Consider the following 13,727-nt stretch of genomic DNA (forward strand, 5'->3'; position numbering starts at 1 on the left):
GGTCAGACGTCAAACACTAGAGTTACTGGGTCCCCACAGGTCAGACGTCAAACACTAGAGTTACTGGGTCCCCACAGGTCAGACAACAAACACTAGAGTTACTGGTTCCCCACAGGTCAGACGTCAAACACTAGTTACTGGGTCCCCACAGGTCAGACATCAAACACTAGAGTTACTGGTTCCCCACAGGTCAGGCATCAAACACTAGTTACTGGGTCCCCATAGGTCAGACATCAAACATTAGAGTTACTGGTTCCCCACAGGTCAGACGTCAAACACTAGAGTTACTGGTTCCCCACAGGTCAGACGTCAAACACTAGAGTTACTGGTTCCCCACAGGTCAGACGTCAAACACTAGAGTTACTGGTTCCCCACAGGTCAGACGTCAAACACTAGAGTTACTGGTTCCCCACAGGTCAGACATCAAACACTAGAGTTACTGGGTCCCCACAGGTCAGACATCAAACACTAGTTACTGGTTCCTCACAGGTCAGACATCACACACTTGAGTTACTGGGTCCCCACAGGTCAGACGTCAAAGACTAGAGTTACTGGTTCCCCACAGGTCAGACATCAAACACTAGAGTTACTGGGTCCCCACAGGTCAGACATCAAACACTAGAGTTACTGGTTCCCCACAGGTCAGACGTCAAACACTAGAGTTACTGGGTCCCCACAGGTCAGACGTCAAACACTAGAGTTACTGGGTCCCCACAGGTCAGACAACAAACACTAGAGTTACTGGTTCCCCACAGGTCAGACGTCAAACACTAGTTACTGGGTCCCCACAGGTCAGACATCAAACACTAGAGTTACTGGTTCCCCACAGGTCAGGCATCAAACACTAGTTACTGGGTCCCCACAGGTCAGACATCAAACATTAGAGTTACTGGTTCCCCACAGGTCAGACGTCAAACACTAGAGTTACTGGTTCCCCACAGGTCAGACGTCAAACACTAGAGTTACTGGTTCCCCACAGGTCAGACGTCAAACACTAGTTACTGGGTCCCCACAGGTCAGACATCAAACACTAGAGTTACTGGTTCCCCACAGGTCAGACGTCAAACACTAGAGTTACTGGTTCCCCACAGGTCAGACATCAAACACTAGAGTTACTGGTTCCCCACAGGTCAGACGTCAAACACTAGTTACTGGGTCCTCACAGGTCAGACGTCAAACACTAGAGTTACTGGGTCCCCACAGGTCAGACATCAAACACTAGAGTTACTGGTTCCCCACAGGTCAGACATCAAACACTAGAGTTACTGGTTCCTCACAGGTCAGACATCAAACACTAGAGTTACTGGGTCCCCACAGGTCAGACATCAAACACTAGTTACTGGTTCCCCACAGGTCAGACATCAAACACTAGAGTTACTGGTTCCCCACAGGTCAGACGTCAAACACTGAGTTACTGGGTCCCCACAGGTCAGACATCAAACACTAGAGTTACTGGTTCCCCACAGGTCAGCTCAAACACTAGTTACTGGGTCCCCATAGGTCAGACTCAAACATAGAGTTACTGGTTCCCCACAGGTCAGACGTCAAACCTAGAGTTACTGGTTCCCCACAGGTCAGAGTCAAACACTAGTTACTGGTTCCCCACAGGTCAGACGTCAAACACTAGAGTTACTGGTTCCCCACAGGTCAGACGTCAAACACTAGAGTTACTGGTTCCCCACAGGTCAGACATCAAACACTAGAGTTACTGGGTCCCCACAGGTCAGACATCAAACACTAGTTACTGGGTCCCCACAGGTCAGACGTCAAACACTAGAGTTACTGGGTCCCCACAGGTCAGACGTCAAACACTAGAGTTACTGGGTCCCCACAGGTCAGACATCAAACACTAGAGTTACTGGTTCCCCACAGGTCAGACGTCAAACACTAGAGTTACTGGGTCCCCACAGGTCAGACGTCAAACACTAGAGTTACTGGTTCCCCACAGGTCAGACGTCAAACACTAGTTACTGGGTCCCCACAGGTCAGACTCAAACACTAGTTACTGGTTCCCCACAGGTCAGACATCAAACACTAGAGTTACTGGTTCCCCACAGGTCAGACATCAAACACTAGTTACTGGTTCCCCACAGGTCAGACATCAAACACTGAGTTACTGGGTCCCCACAGGTCAGACGTCAAACACTAGAGTTACTGGTTCCCCACAGGTCAGACATCAAACACTAGAGTTACTGGGTCCCCACAGGTCAGACATCAAACACTAGAGTTACTGGTTCCCCACAGGTCAGACGTCAAACACTAGAGTTACTGGTTCCCCACAGGTCAGACATCAAACACTAGAGTTACTGGGTCCCCACAGGTCAGACATCAAACACTAGAGTTACTGGGTCCCCACAGGTCAGACATCAAACACTAGAGTTACTGGGTCCCCACAGGTCAGACATCAAACACTAGAGTTACTGGGTCCCCACAGGTCAGACATCAAACACTAGAGTTACTGGGTCCCCACAGGTCAGACATCAAACACTAGAGTTACTGGTTCCCCACAGGTCAGACGTCAAACACTAGAGTTACTGGGTCCCCACAGGTCAGACGTCAAACACTAGAGTTACTGGGTCCCCACAGGTCAGACAACAAACACTAGAGTTACTGGTTCCCCACAGGTCAGACGTCAAACACTAGTTACTGGGTCCCCACAGGTCAGACATCAAACACTAGAGTTACTGGTTCCCCACAGGTCAGGCATCAAACACTAGTTACTGGGTCCCCACAGGTCAGACATCAAACATTAGAGTTACTGGTTCCCCACAGGTCAGACGTCAAACACTAGAGTTACTGGTTCCCCACAGGTCAGACGTCAAACACTAGAGTTACTGGTTCCCCACAGGTCAGACGTCAAACACTAGTTACTGGGTCCCCACAGGTCAGACATCAAACACTAGAGTTACTGGTTCCCCACAGGTCAGACGTCAAACACTAGAGTTACTGGTTCCCCACAGGTCAGACATCAAACACTAGAGTTACTGGTTCCCCACAGGTCAGACGTCAAACACTAGTTACTGGGTCCTCACAGGTCAGACGTCAAACACTAGAGTTACTGGGTCCCCACAGGTCAGACATCAAACACTAGAGTTACTGGTTCCCCACAGGTCAGACATCAAACACTAGAGTTACTGGTTCCTCACAGGTCAGACATCAAACACTAGAGTTACTGGGTCCCCACAGGTCAGACATCAAACACTAGTTACTGGTTCCCCACAGGTCAGACATCAAACACTAGAGTTACTGGTTCCCCACAGGTCAGACATCAAACACTAGAGTTACTGGGTCCCCACAGGTCAGACGTCAAACACTAGAGTTACTGGTTCCCCACAGGTCAGACATCAAACACTAGAGTTACTGGTTCCCCACAGGTCAGACGTCAAACACTAGAGTTACTGGGTCCCCACAGGTCAGACGTCAAACACTAGAGTTACTGGTTCCCCACAGGTCAGACGTCAAACACTAGAGTTACTGGTTCCCCACAGGTCAGACGTCAAACACTAGAGTTACTGGTTCCCCACAGGTCAGACGTCAAACACTAGAGTTACTGGTTCCCCACAGGTCAGACATCAAACACTAGAGTTACTGGGTCCCCACAGGTCAGACATCAAACACTAGTTACTGGTTCCTCACAGGTCAGACATCACACACTTGAGTTACTGGGTCCCCACAGGTCAGACGTCAAAGACTAGAGTTACTGGTTCCCCACAGGTCAGACATCAAACACTAGAGTTACTGGGTCCCCACAGGTCAGACATCAAACACTAGAGTTACTGGTTCCCCACAGGTCAGACGTCAAACACTAGAGTTACTGGGTCCCCACAGGTCAGACGTCAAACACTAGAGTTACTGGGTCCCCACAGGTCAGACAACAAACACTAGAGTTACTGGTTCCCCACAGGTCAGACGTCAAACACTAGTTACTGGGTCCCCACAGGTCAGACATCAAACACTAGAGTTACTGGTTCCCCACAGGTCAGGCATCAAACACTAGTTACTGGGTCCCCATAGGTCAGACATCAAACATTAGAGTTACTGGTTCCCCACAGGTCAGACGTCAAACACTAGAGTTACTGGTTCCCCACAGGTCAGACGTCAAACACTAGAGTTACTGGTTCCCCACAGGTCAGACGTCAAACACTAGTTACTGGGTCCCCACAGGTCAGACATCAAACACTAGAGTTACTGGTTCCCCACAGGTCAGACGTCAAACACTAGAGTTACTGGTTCCCCACAGGTCAGACATCAAACACTAGAGTTACTGGTTCCCCACAGGTCAGACGTCAAACACTAGTTACTGGGTCCTCACAGGTCAGACGTCAAACACTAGAGTTACTGGGTCCCCACAGGTCAGACATCAAACACTAGAGTTACTGGTTCCCCACAGGTCAGACATCAAACACTAGAGTTACTGGTTCCTCACAGGTCAGACATCAAACACTAGAGTTACTGGGTCCCCACAGGTCAGACATCAAACACTAGTTACTGGTTCCCCACAGGTCAGACATTAAACACTAGAGTTACTGGGTCCCCACAGGTCAGACATCAAACACTAGAGTTACTGGGTCCCCACAGGTCAGACATCAAACACTAGAGTTACTGGGTCCCCACAGGTCAGACATCAAACACTAGAGTTACTGGGTCCCCACAGGTCAGACATCAAACACTAGAGTTACTGGGTCCCCACAGGTCAGACATCAAACACTAGAGTTACTGGGTCCCCACAGGTCAGACATCAAACACTAGAGTTACTGGGTCCCCACAGGTCAGACATCAAACACTAGAGTTACTGGTTCCCCACAGGTCAGACGTCAAACACTAGAGTTACTGGGTCCCCACAGGTCAGACGTCAAACACTAGAGTTACTGGGTCCCCACAGGTCAGACAACAAACACTAGAGTTACTGGTTCCCCACAGGTCAGACGTCAAACACTAGTTACTGGGTCCCCACAGGTCAGACATCAAACACTAGAGTTACTGGTTCCCCACAGGTCAGGCATCAAACACTAGAGTTACTGGGTCCCCACAGGTCAGACATCAAACACTAGAGTTACTGGTTCCCCACAGGTCAGACGTCAAACACTAGAGTTACTGGGTCCCCACAGGTCAGACGTCAAACACTAGAGTTACTGGGTCCCCACAGGTCAGACATCAAACACTAGAGTTACTGGTTCCCCACAGGTCAGACGTCAAACACTAGAGTTACTGGTTCCCCACAGGTCAGACGTCAAACACTAGAGTTACTGGTTCCCCACAGGTCAGACGTCAAACACTAGAGTTACTGGTTCCCCACAGGTCAGACATCAAACACTAGTTACTGGGTCCCCACAGGTCAGACATCAAACACTAGAGTTACTGGTTCCCCACAGGTCAGACGTCAAACACTAGAGTTACTGGTTCCCCACAGGTCAGACGTCAAACACTAGAGTTACTGGTTCCCCACAGGTCAGACGTCAAACACTAGAGTTACTGGTTCCCCACAGGTCAGACGTCAAACACTAGAGTTACTGGTTCCCCACAGGTCAGACATCAAACACTAGAGTTACTGGGTCCCCACAGGTCAGACATCAAACACTGAGTTACTGGTTCCTCACAGGTCAGACATCACACACTTGAGTTACTGGGTCCCCACAGGTCAGACGTCAAAGACTAGAGTTACTGGTTCCCCACAGGTCAGACATCAAACACTAGAGTTACTGGGTCCCCACAGGTCAGACATCAAACACTAGAGTTACTGGTTCCCCACAGGTCAGACGTCAAACACTAGAGTTACTGGTTCCCCACAGGTCAGACGTCAAACACTAGAGTTACTGGGTCCCCACAGGTCAGACATCAAACACTAGAGTTACTGGTTCCCCACAGGTCAGACGTCAAACACTAGTTACTGGGTCCCCACAGGTCAGACATCAAACACTAGAGTTACTGGTTCCCCACAGGTCAGGCATCAAACACTAGTTACTGGGTCCCCACAGGTCAGACATCAAACACTAGAGTTACTGGTTCCCCACAGGTCAGACGTCAAACACTAGAGTTACTGGTTCCCCACAGGTCAGACGTCAAACACTAGAGTTACTGGTTCCCCACAGGTCAGACATCAAACACTAGAGTTACTGGTTCCCCACAGGTCAGACGTCAAACACTAGAGTTACTGGTTCCCCACAGGTCAGACGTCAAACACTAGAGTTACTGGTTCCCCACAGGTCAGACATCAAACACTAGTTACTGGGTCCCCACAGGTCAGACATCAAACACTAGAGTTACTGGTTCCCCACAGGTCAGACATCAAACACTAGAGTTACTGGTTCCCCACAGGTCAGACATCAAACACTAGAGTTACTGGGTCCCCACAGGTCAGACGTCAAACACTAGAGTTACTGGGTCCCCACAGGTCAGACATCAAACACTAGTTACTGGGTCCCCACAGGTCAGACATCAAACACTAGAGTTACTGGTTCCCCACAGGTCAGACGTCAAACACTAGAGTTACTGGGTCCCCACAGGTCAGACATCAAACACTAGAGTTACTGGTTCCCCACAGGTCAGACATCAAACACTAGAGTTACTGGTTCCTCACAGGTCAGACATCAAACACTAGAGTTACTGGGTCCCCACAGGTCAGACATCAAACACTAGTTACTGGTTCCCCACAGGTCAGACATCAAACACTAGAATTACTGGGTCCCCACAGGTCAGACATCAAACACTAGAGTTACTGGGTCCCCACAGGTCAGACATCAAACACTAGAGTTACTGGGTCCCCACAGGTCAGACATCAAACACTAGAGTTACTGGGTCCCCACAGGTCAGACATCAAACACTAGAGTTACTGGGTCCCCACAGGTCAGACATCAAACACTAGAGTTACTGGTTCCCCACAGGTCAGACGTCAAACACTAGAGTTACTGGGTCCCCACAGGTCAGACGTCAAACACTAGAGTTACTGGGTCCCCACAGGTCAGACAACAAACACTAGAGTTACTGGTTCCCCACAGGTCAGACGTCAAACACTAGTTACTGGGTCCCCACAGGTCAGACATCAAACACTAGAGTTACTGGTTCCCCACAGGTCAGGCATCAAACACTAGTTACTGGGTCCCCACAGGTCAGACATCAAACATTAGAGTTACTGGTTCCCCACAGGTCAGACCTCAAACATTACAGTTACTGGTTCCCCACAGGTCAGACGTCAAACACTAGAGTTACTGGATCCCCACAGGTCAGACGTCAAACACTAGTTACTGGGTCCCCACAGGTCAGACATCAAACACTAGAGTTACTGGTTCCCCACAGGTCAGACGTCAAACACTAGAGTTACTGGATCCCCACAGGTCAGACGTCAAACACTAGTTACTGGGTCCCCACAGGTCAGACAACAAACACTAGAGTTACTGGTTCCCCACAGGTCAGACGTCAAACACTAGTTACTGGGTCCCCACAGGTCAGACATCAAACACTAGAGTTACTGGTTCCCCACAGGTCAGGCATCAAACACTAGTTACTGGGTCCCCACAGGTCAGACATCAAACATTAGAGTTACTGGTTCCCCACAGGTCAGACGTCAAACACTAGAGTTACTGGATCCCCACAGGTCAGACGTCAAACACTAGTTACTGGGTCCCCACAGGTCAGACATCAAACACTAGAGTTACTGGTTCCCCACAGGTCAGACGTCAAACACTAGAGTTACTGGTTCCCCACAGGTCAGACATCAAACACTAGAGTTACTGGTTCCCCACAGGTCAGACGTCAAACACTAGAGTTACTGGGTCCCCACAGGTCAGACGTCAAACACTAGAGTTACTGGGTCCCCACAGGTCAGACATCAAACACTAGAGTTACTGGTTCCCCACAGGTCAGACGTCAAACACTAGAGTTACTGGTTCCCCACAGGTCAGACATCAAACACTAGAGTTACTGGTTCCCCACAGGTCAGACGTCAAACACTAGAGTTACTGGTTCTCCACAGGTCAGACATCAAACACTAGAGTTACTGGGTCCCCACAGGTCAGACATCAAACACTAGTTACTAGTTCCTCACAGGTCAGACATCACACACTTGAGTTACTGGGTCCCCACAGGTCAGACGTCAAAGACTAGAGTTACTGGTTCCCCACAGGTCAGACATCAAACACTAGTTACTGGGTCCCCACAGGTCAGACGCCAAACACTAGTTACTGGGTCCCCACAGGTCAGGCATCAAACACTAGTTACTGGGTCCCCATAGGTCAGGCATCAAACACTAGTTACTGGGTCCCCATAGGTCAGACATCAAACATTAGAGTTACTGGTTCCCCACAGGTCAGATGTCAAACACTAGAGTTACTGGTTCCCCACAGGTCAGACATCAAACACTAGAGTTACTGGTTCCCCACAGGTCAGACGTCAAACACTAGTTACTGGGTCCCCACAGGTCAGACACCAAACTCTAGAGTTACTGGTTCCCCACAGGTCAGACGTCAAACACTAGAGTTACTGGTTCCCCACAGGTCAGACATCAAACACTAGAGTTACTGGTTCCCCACAGGTCAGACGTCAAACACTAGTTACTGGGTCCTCACAGGTCAGACGTCAAACACTAGAGTTACTGGGTCCCCACAGGTCAGACATCAAACACTAGAGTTACTGGTTCCCCACAGGTCAGACATCAAACACTAGAGTTACTGGGTCCCCACAGGTCAGACATCAAACACTAGTTACTGGTTCCCCACAGGTCAGACATCAAACACTAGAGTTACTGGTTCCCCACAGGTCAGACATCAAACACTAGAGTTACTGGGTCCCCACAGGTCAGACGTCAAACACTAGAGTTACTGGTTCCCCACAGGTCAGACATCAAACACTAGAGTTACTGGTTCCCCACAGGTCAGACGTCAAACACTAGAGTTACTGGGTCCCCACAGGTCAGACGTCAAACACTAGAGGTACTGGTTCCCCACAGGTCAGACGTCAAACACTAGAGTTACTGGTTCCCCACAGGTCAGACATCAAACACTAGTTACTGGTTCCTCACAGGTCAGACATCACACACTAGGGTTACTGGGTCCCCACAGGTCAGACGTCAAACACTAGAGTTACTGGGTCCCCACAGGTCAGACGTCAAACACTAGAGTTACTGGTTCCCCACAGGTCAGACATCAAAAACTAGAGTTACTGGGTCCCCACAGGTCAGACATCAAACACTAGTTACTGGTTCCCCACAGGTCAGACGTCAAACACTAGAGTTTCTGGTTCCGCACAGGTCAGACAACAAACACTAGAGTTACTGGTTCCCCACAGGTCAGACATCAAACACTAGTTACTGGGTCCCCACAGGTCAGACGCCAAACACTAGTTACTGGGTCCCCACAGGTCAGACATTAAACATTAGAGTTACTGGTTCCCCACAGGTCAGACGTCAAACACTAGTTACTGGTTCCTCACAGGTCAGACATCAAACACTAGAGTTACTGGTTCCCCACAGGTCAGACGTCAAACACTAGAGTTACTGGTTCCTCACAGGTCAGACGTCAAACACTAGAGTTACTGGTTCCCCACAGGGCAGACTTCAAACACTAGAGTTACTGGTTCCCCACAGGTCAGACGTCAAACACTAGAGTTACTGGGTCCCCACAGGTCAGACGTCAAACACTAGAGTTACTGGTTCCCCACAGGTCAGACATCAAACACTAGTTACTGGTTCCCCACAAGGCAGACGTCAAACACTAGAGTTACTGGGTCCCCACAGGTCAGACATCAAACAGTAGAGTTACTGGGTCCCCACAGGTCAGACATCAAACACTAGTTACTGGTTCCTCACAGGTCAGACATCAAACACTAGAGTTACTGGTTCCCCACAGGTCAGACGTCAAACACTAGAGTTACTGGTTCCCCACAGGTCAGACGTCAAACACTAGAGTTACTGGTTCCCCACAGGTCAGACGTCAAACACTAGTTACTGGGTCCCCACAGGTCAGACACCAAACACTATAGTTACTGGTTCCCCACAGACCTGTTTTTGCCCAGTGCTGGTTAAAAGGACAACAGCTTAGATCTCAGAGGTTTCAACCAGGTTGGCTTTGCTAATGATACTGATCATCTGCAATTGTGTTTATGTACTTGTGCTTCATGTGTATTCATCAGTAAAGACATGGTTTATAAGCTCACCGGTAGAGATATGGTTTATATGAACTACTCAGAGTAGTCAGGGTGGAGTCAGGGTGGAGACCTGAGCCAACTTCCCGTGCTTACCGTGGGGAAAGTAGGACTGGTCAGGCACCGTGTTATGCGGTGATTCGCACGGTGTCGCCAGTGCGCATTCACAGCCCGGTGCGCTCTGTGCCTGCGCCCCGCAGTTGCCGCGCTAGAGTTGGCATCCAGCCAGGAAGGATTGTGCCGGCTCAGCGTTCCTGGTCTCCGGTGCGTCTCTGCGGTCCAGGATATCCTGCGCCAGCTCTACGCACTGTCGCCAGTGCGCCTGCACAGCACAGTTCGTCCTGTGCCTGCGCCCCGCACTTACCGGGCTAAAGTAAGCATACAGCCAGGACGGGTTGTGCCAGCCCTATGCTCCAGACCTCCAGTGCGCCTCCACGGCCCAGTATACCCTGTGCCTGCTCTGCACACCCAGTCTCTAGTGCGTTTCCCCAGTCCGGTGAGACCTGTTCCGGCTCCACGTAAGAAGCCTCCAGTGATGATCCATGGTCCGAAGCCTCCAGTGATGATCCATGGCACAAAGCCTCCAGTGATGATCCATGGCACAAAGCCTCCAGTGATAATCCATGGCCCGGAGCCTGTAGGGATGATCCATGGCACGAAGCCTCCAGTGATAATCCATGGCGCGGAGCCTGTAGTGATGATCCATGGCGCGGAGCCTGTAGTGATGATCCATGGCGCGGAGCCTGTAGTGATGATCCATGGCACGGAGCCTGCAGCAACGGTCCCCTGTCCGGAACCTCCTGAGACGGTCCCCAGTCCGGAACCTTCTGAGACGGCCTACAGTCCGGAACCTCCTGAGACGGCCTACAGTCCGGAACCTCCTGAGACGGCCTACAGTCCGGAACCTCCTGAGACGGCCTGCAGTCCGGAACCTCCGGAGACGGCCTACAGTCCGGAACCTCCTGAGACGGCCTACAGTCCGGAACCTCCTGAGACGGCCTGCAGTCCGGAACCTCCTGAGACGGCCTGCAGTCCGGAACCTCCTGAGACGGCCTGCAGTCCGGAACCTCCTGAGACGGCCTGCAGTCCGGAACCTCCTGAGACGGCCTGCAGTCCAGAGCCTTCAGCAGCGGTCTGCAGTCCAGAGTCTTCAGCAGCGGTCTGCAGTCCAGAGTCTTCAGCGGCGGTCTGCAGTCCAGAGTCTTCAGCGGCGGTCTGCAGTCCAGAGTCTCCAGCGGCGGCCTGCAGCCCAGAGTCTGCAGCGGCGGCCTGCAGCCCAGAGTCTCCAGCGGCGGCCTGCAGCCCAGAGTCTTCAGCGACGGCCTGCAGCCCAGAGTCTTCAGCGACAGTCTGCAGTCCAGAGCCTCCAGCGGCGGCCTGCAGTACAGAACCTCCGGCGATGATCCTCGGTCCGGTTCCTTCGACGACGATCCACGGTTCGGAGCTTCCTGCGAAGATCCACGGTCTGGTTCCTCCGGCGACACAAAAGCGGAGGAATCAGCGGGTGGAGTGGGGGTTACGCCCCGAACCGGAGCCGCCACCATGAGTAGATGCCAACCCGGACCCTCCCCTATAGGTTCAGGTTTGCGGCCGGGAGTCCGCACCTTTGGGGGGGTACTGTCACGCCCTGACCTGAAAGAGCCGTTTTTCTCTGTTTGGTTAGATCAGGGTGTGACATGGGGTGGGCATTCTATGGGTTATATTTCTATGTTGTGTTTTTTCCTTTGATTGGCCGAGTATGGCTTCCAATCAGAGGCAGCTGTCTATCGTTGTCTCTGATTGGGAATCATACTTAGGCAGCCCTTTTTCCCTCCTTCAGTGTGGGATCTTGTTTTTGTCAGCTCAGTAAGCCTGCAGAACGTGACGCTCGTTTTTCCTTGGTTTGTTATTTTGTTTGAGTGTTCTGAGTTACAAGAAATATAAATATGAGCACTTTCCACGCTGCACCTTGGTCTACTCATTACGACGACCGTCACATTATATGTACTATTCACCAGTAGAGATATGGTTTATATGAACTACTCACCAGTAGAGATATGGTTTATATGTTCTACTCACCAGTAGAGATATGGTTTATATGTTCTACTCACCAGTAGAGATATGGTTTATATGTTCTACTCACCAGTAGAGATATGGTTTATATGTACTACTCACCAGTAGAGATATGGTTTATATGTTCTACTCACCAGTAGAGATATGGTTTATATGTTCTACTCACCAGTAGAGATATGGTTTATATGTTCTACTCACCAGTAGAGATATGGTTTATATGTACTACTCACCAGTAGAGATATGGTTTATATGTTCTACTCACCAGTAGAGATATGGTTTATATGTTCTACTCACCAGTAGAGATATGGTTTATATGTTCTACTCACCAGTAGAGATATGGTTTATATGTTCTACTCACCAGTAGAGATATGGTTTATATGTTCTACTCAACAGTAGAGATATGGTTTATATGTTCTACTCACCAGTAGAGATATGGTTTATATGTACTACTCACCAGTAGAGATATGGTTTATATGTTCTACTCACCAGTAGAGATATGGTTTATATGTTCTACTCACCAGTAGAGATATGGTTTATATGTTCTACTCACCAGTAGAGATATGGTTTATATGTTCTACTCACCAGTAGAGATATGGTTTATATGTACTACTCACCAGTAGAGATATGGTTTATATGTTCTACTCACCAGTAGAGATATGGTTTATATGTTCTACTCACCAGTAGAGATATGGTTTATATGTACTACTCACCAGTAGAGATATGGTTTATATGTTCTACACACCAGTAGAGATATGGTTTATATGTTCTACTCACCAGTAGAGATATGGTTTATATGTTCTACTCACCAGTAGAGATATGGTTTATATGTTCTACTCACCAGTAGAGATATGGTTTATATGTTCTACTCACCAGTAGAGATATGGTTTATATGTCTACTACTCACCAGTAGAGATATGGTTTATATGTTCTACTCAACAGTAGAGATATGGTTTATATGTTCTACTCACCAGTAGAGATATGGTTTATATGTTCTACTCACCAGTAGAGATATGGTTTATATGTTCTACTCACCAGTAGAGATATGGTTTATATGTTCTACTCACCAGTAGAGATATGGTTTATATGTTCTACTCACCAGTAGAGATATGGTTTATATGTTCTACTCACCAGTAGAGATATGGTTTATATGTACTACTCACCAGTAGAGATATGGTTTATATGTACTACTCACCAGTAGAGATATGGTTTATATGTTCTACTCACCAGTAGAGATATGGTTTATATGTTCTACTCACCAGTAGAGATATGGTTTATATGTTCTACTCACCAGTAGAGATATGGTTTATATGTTCTACTCACCAGTAGAGATATGGTTTATATGTTCTACTCACCAGTAGAGATATGGTTTATATGTTCTACTCACCAGTAGAGATATGGTTTATATGTTCTACTCACCAGTAGAGATATGGTTTATATGTTCTACTCACCAGTAGAGATATGGTTTATATGTTCTACTCACCAGTAGAGATATGGTTTATATGTTCTACTCACCAGTAGAGATATGGTTTATATGTTCTACT

The 13,727-nt window shown here is 49.0% G+C and overlaps 1 protein-coding gene across 2 annotated transcripts in view; it reads right to left on the reverse strand.

Moving 5' to 3' along the window:
- LOC106580977 (neurobeachin) overlaps window positions 1-13,727 on the reverse strand; it is a 313,133-nt gene that overhangs the window by 245,646 nt on the left and 53,760 nt on the right. The window lies entirely within an intron of this gene.

This window comes from Salmo salar, chromosome 20, assembly GCF_965601325.2.
Source record: "Salmo salar chromosome 20, fSalSal1, whole genome shotgun sequence".
Classification (NCBI taxonomy): Eukaryota; Metazoa; Chordata; class Actinopteri; order Salmoniformes; family Salmonidae; genus Salmo; species Salmo salar.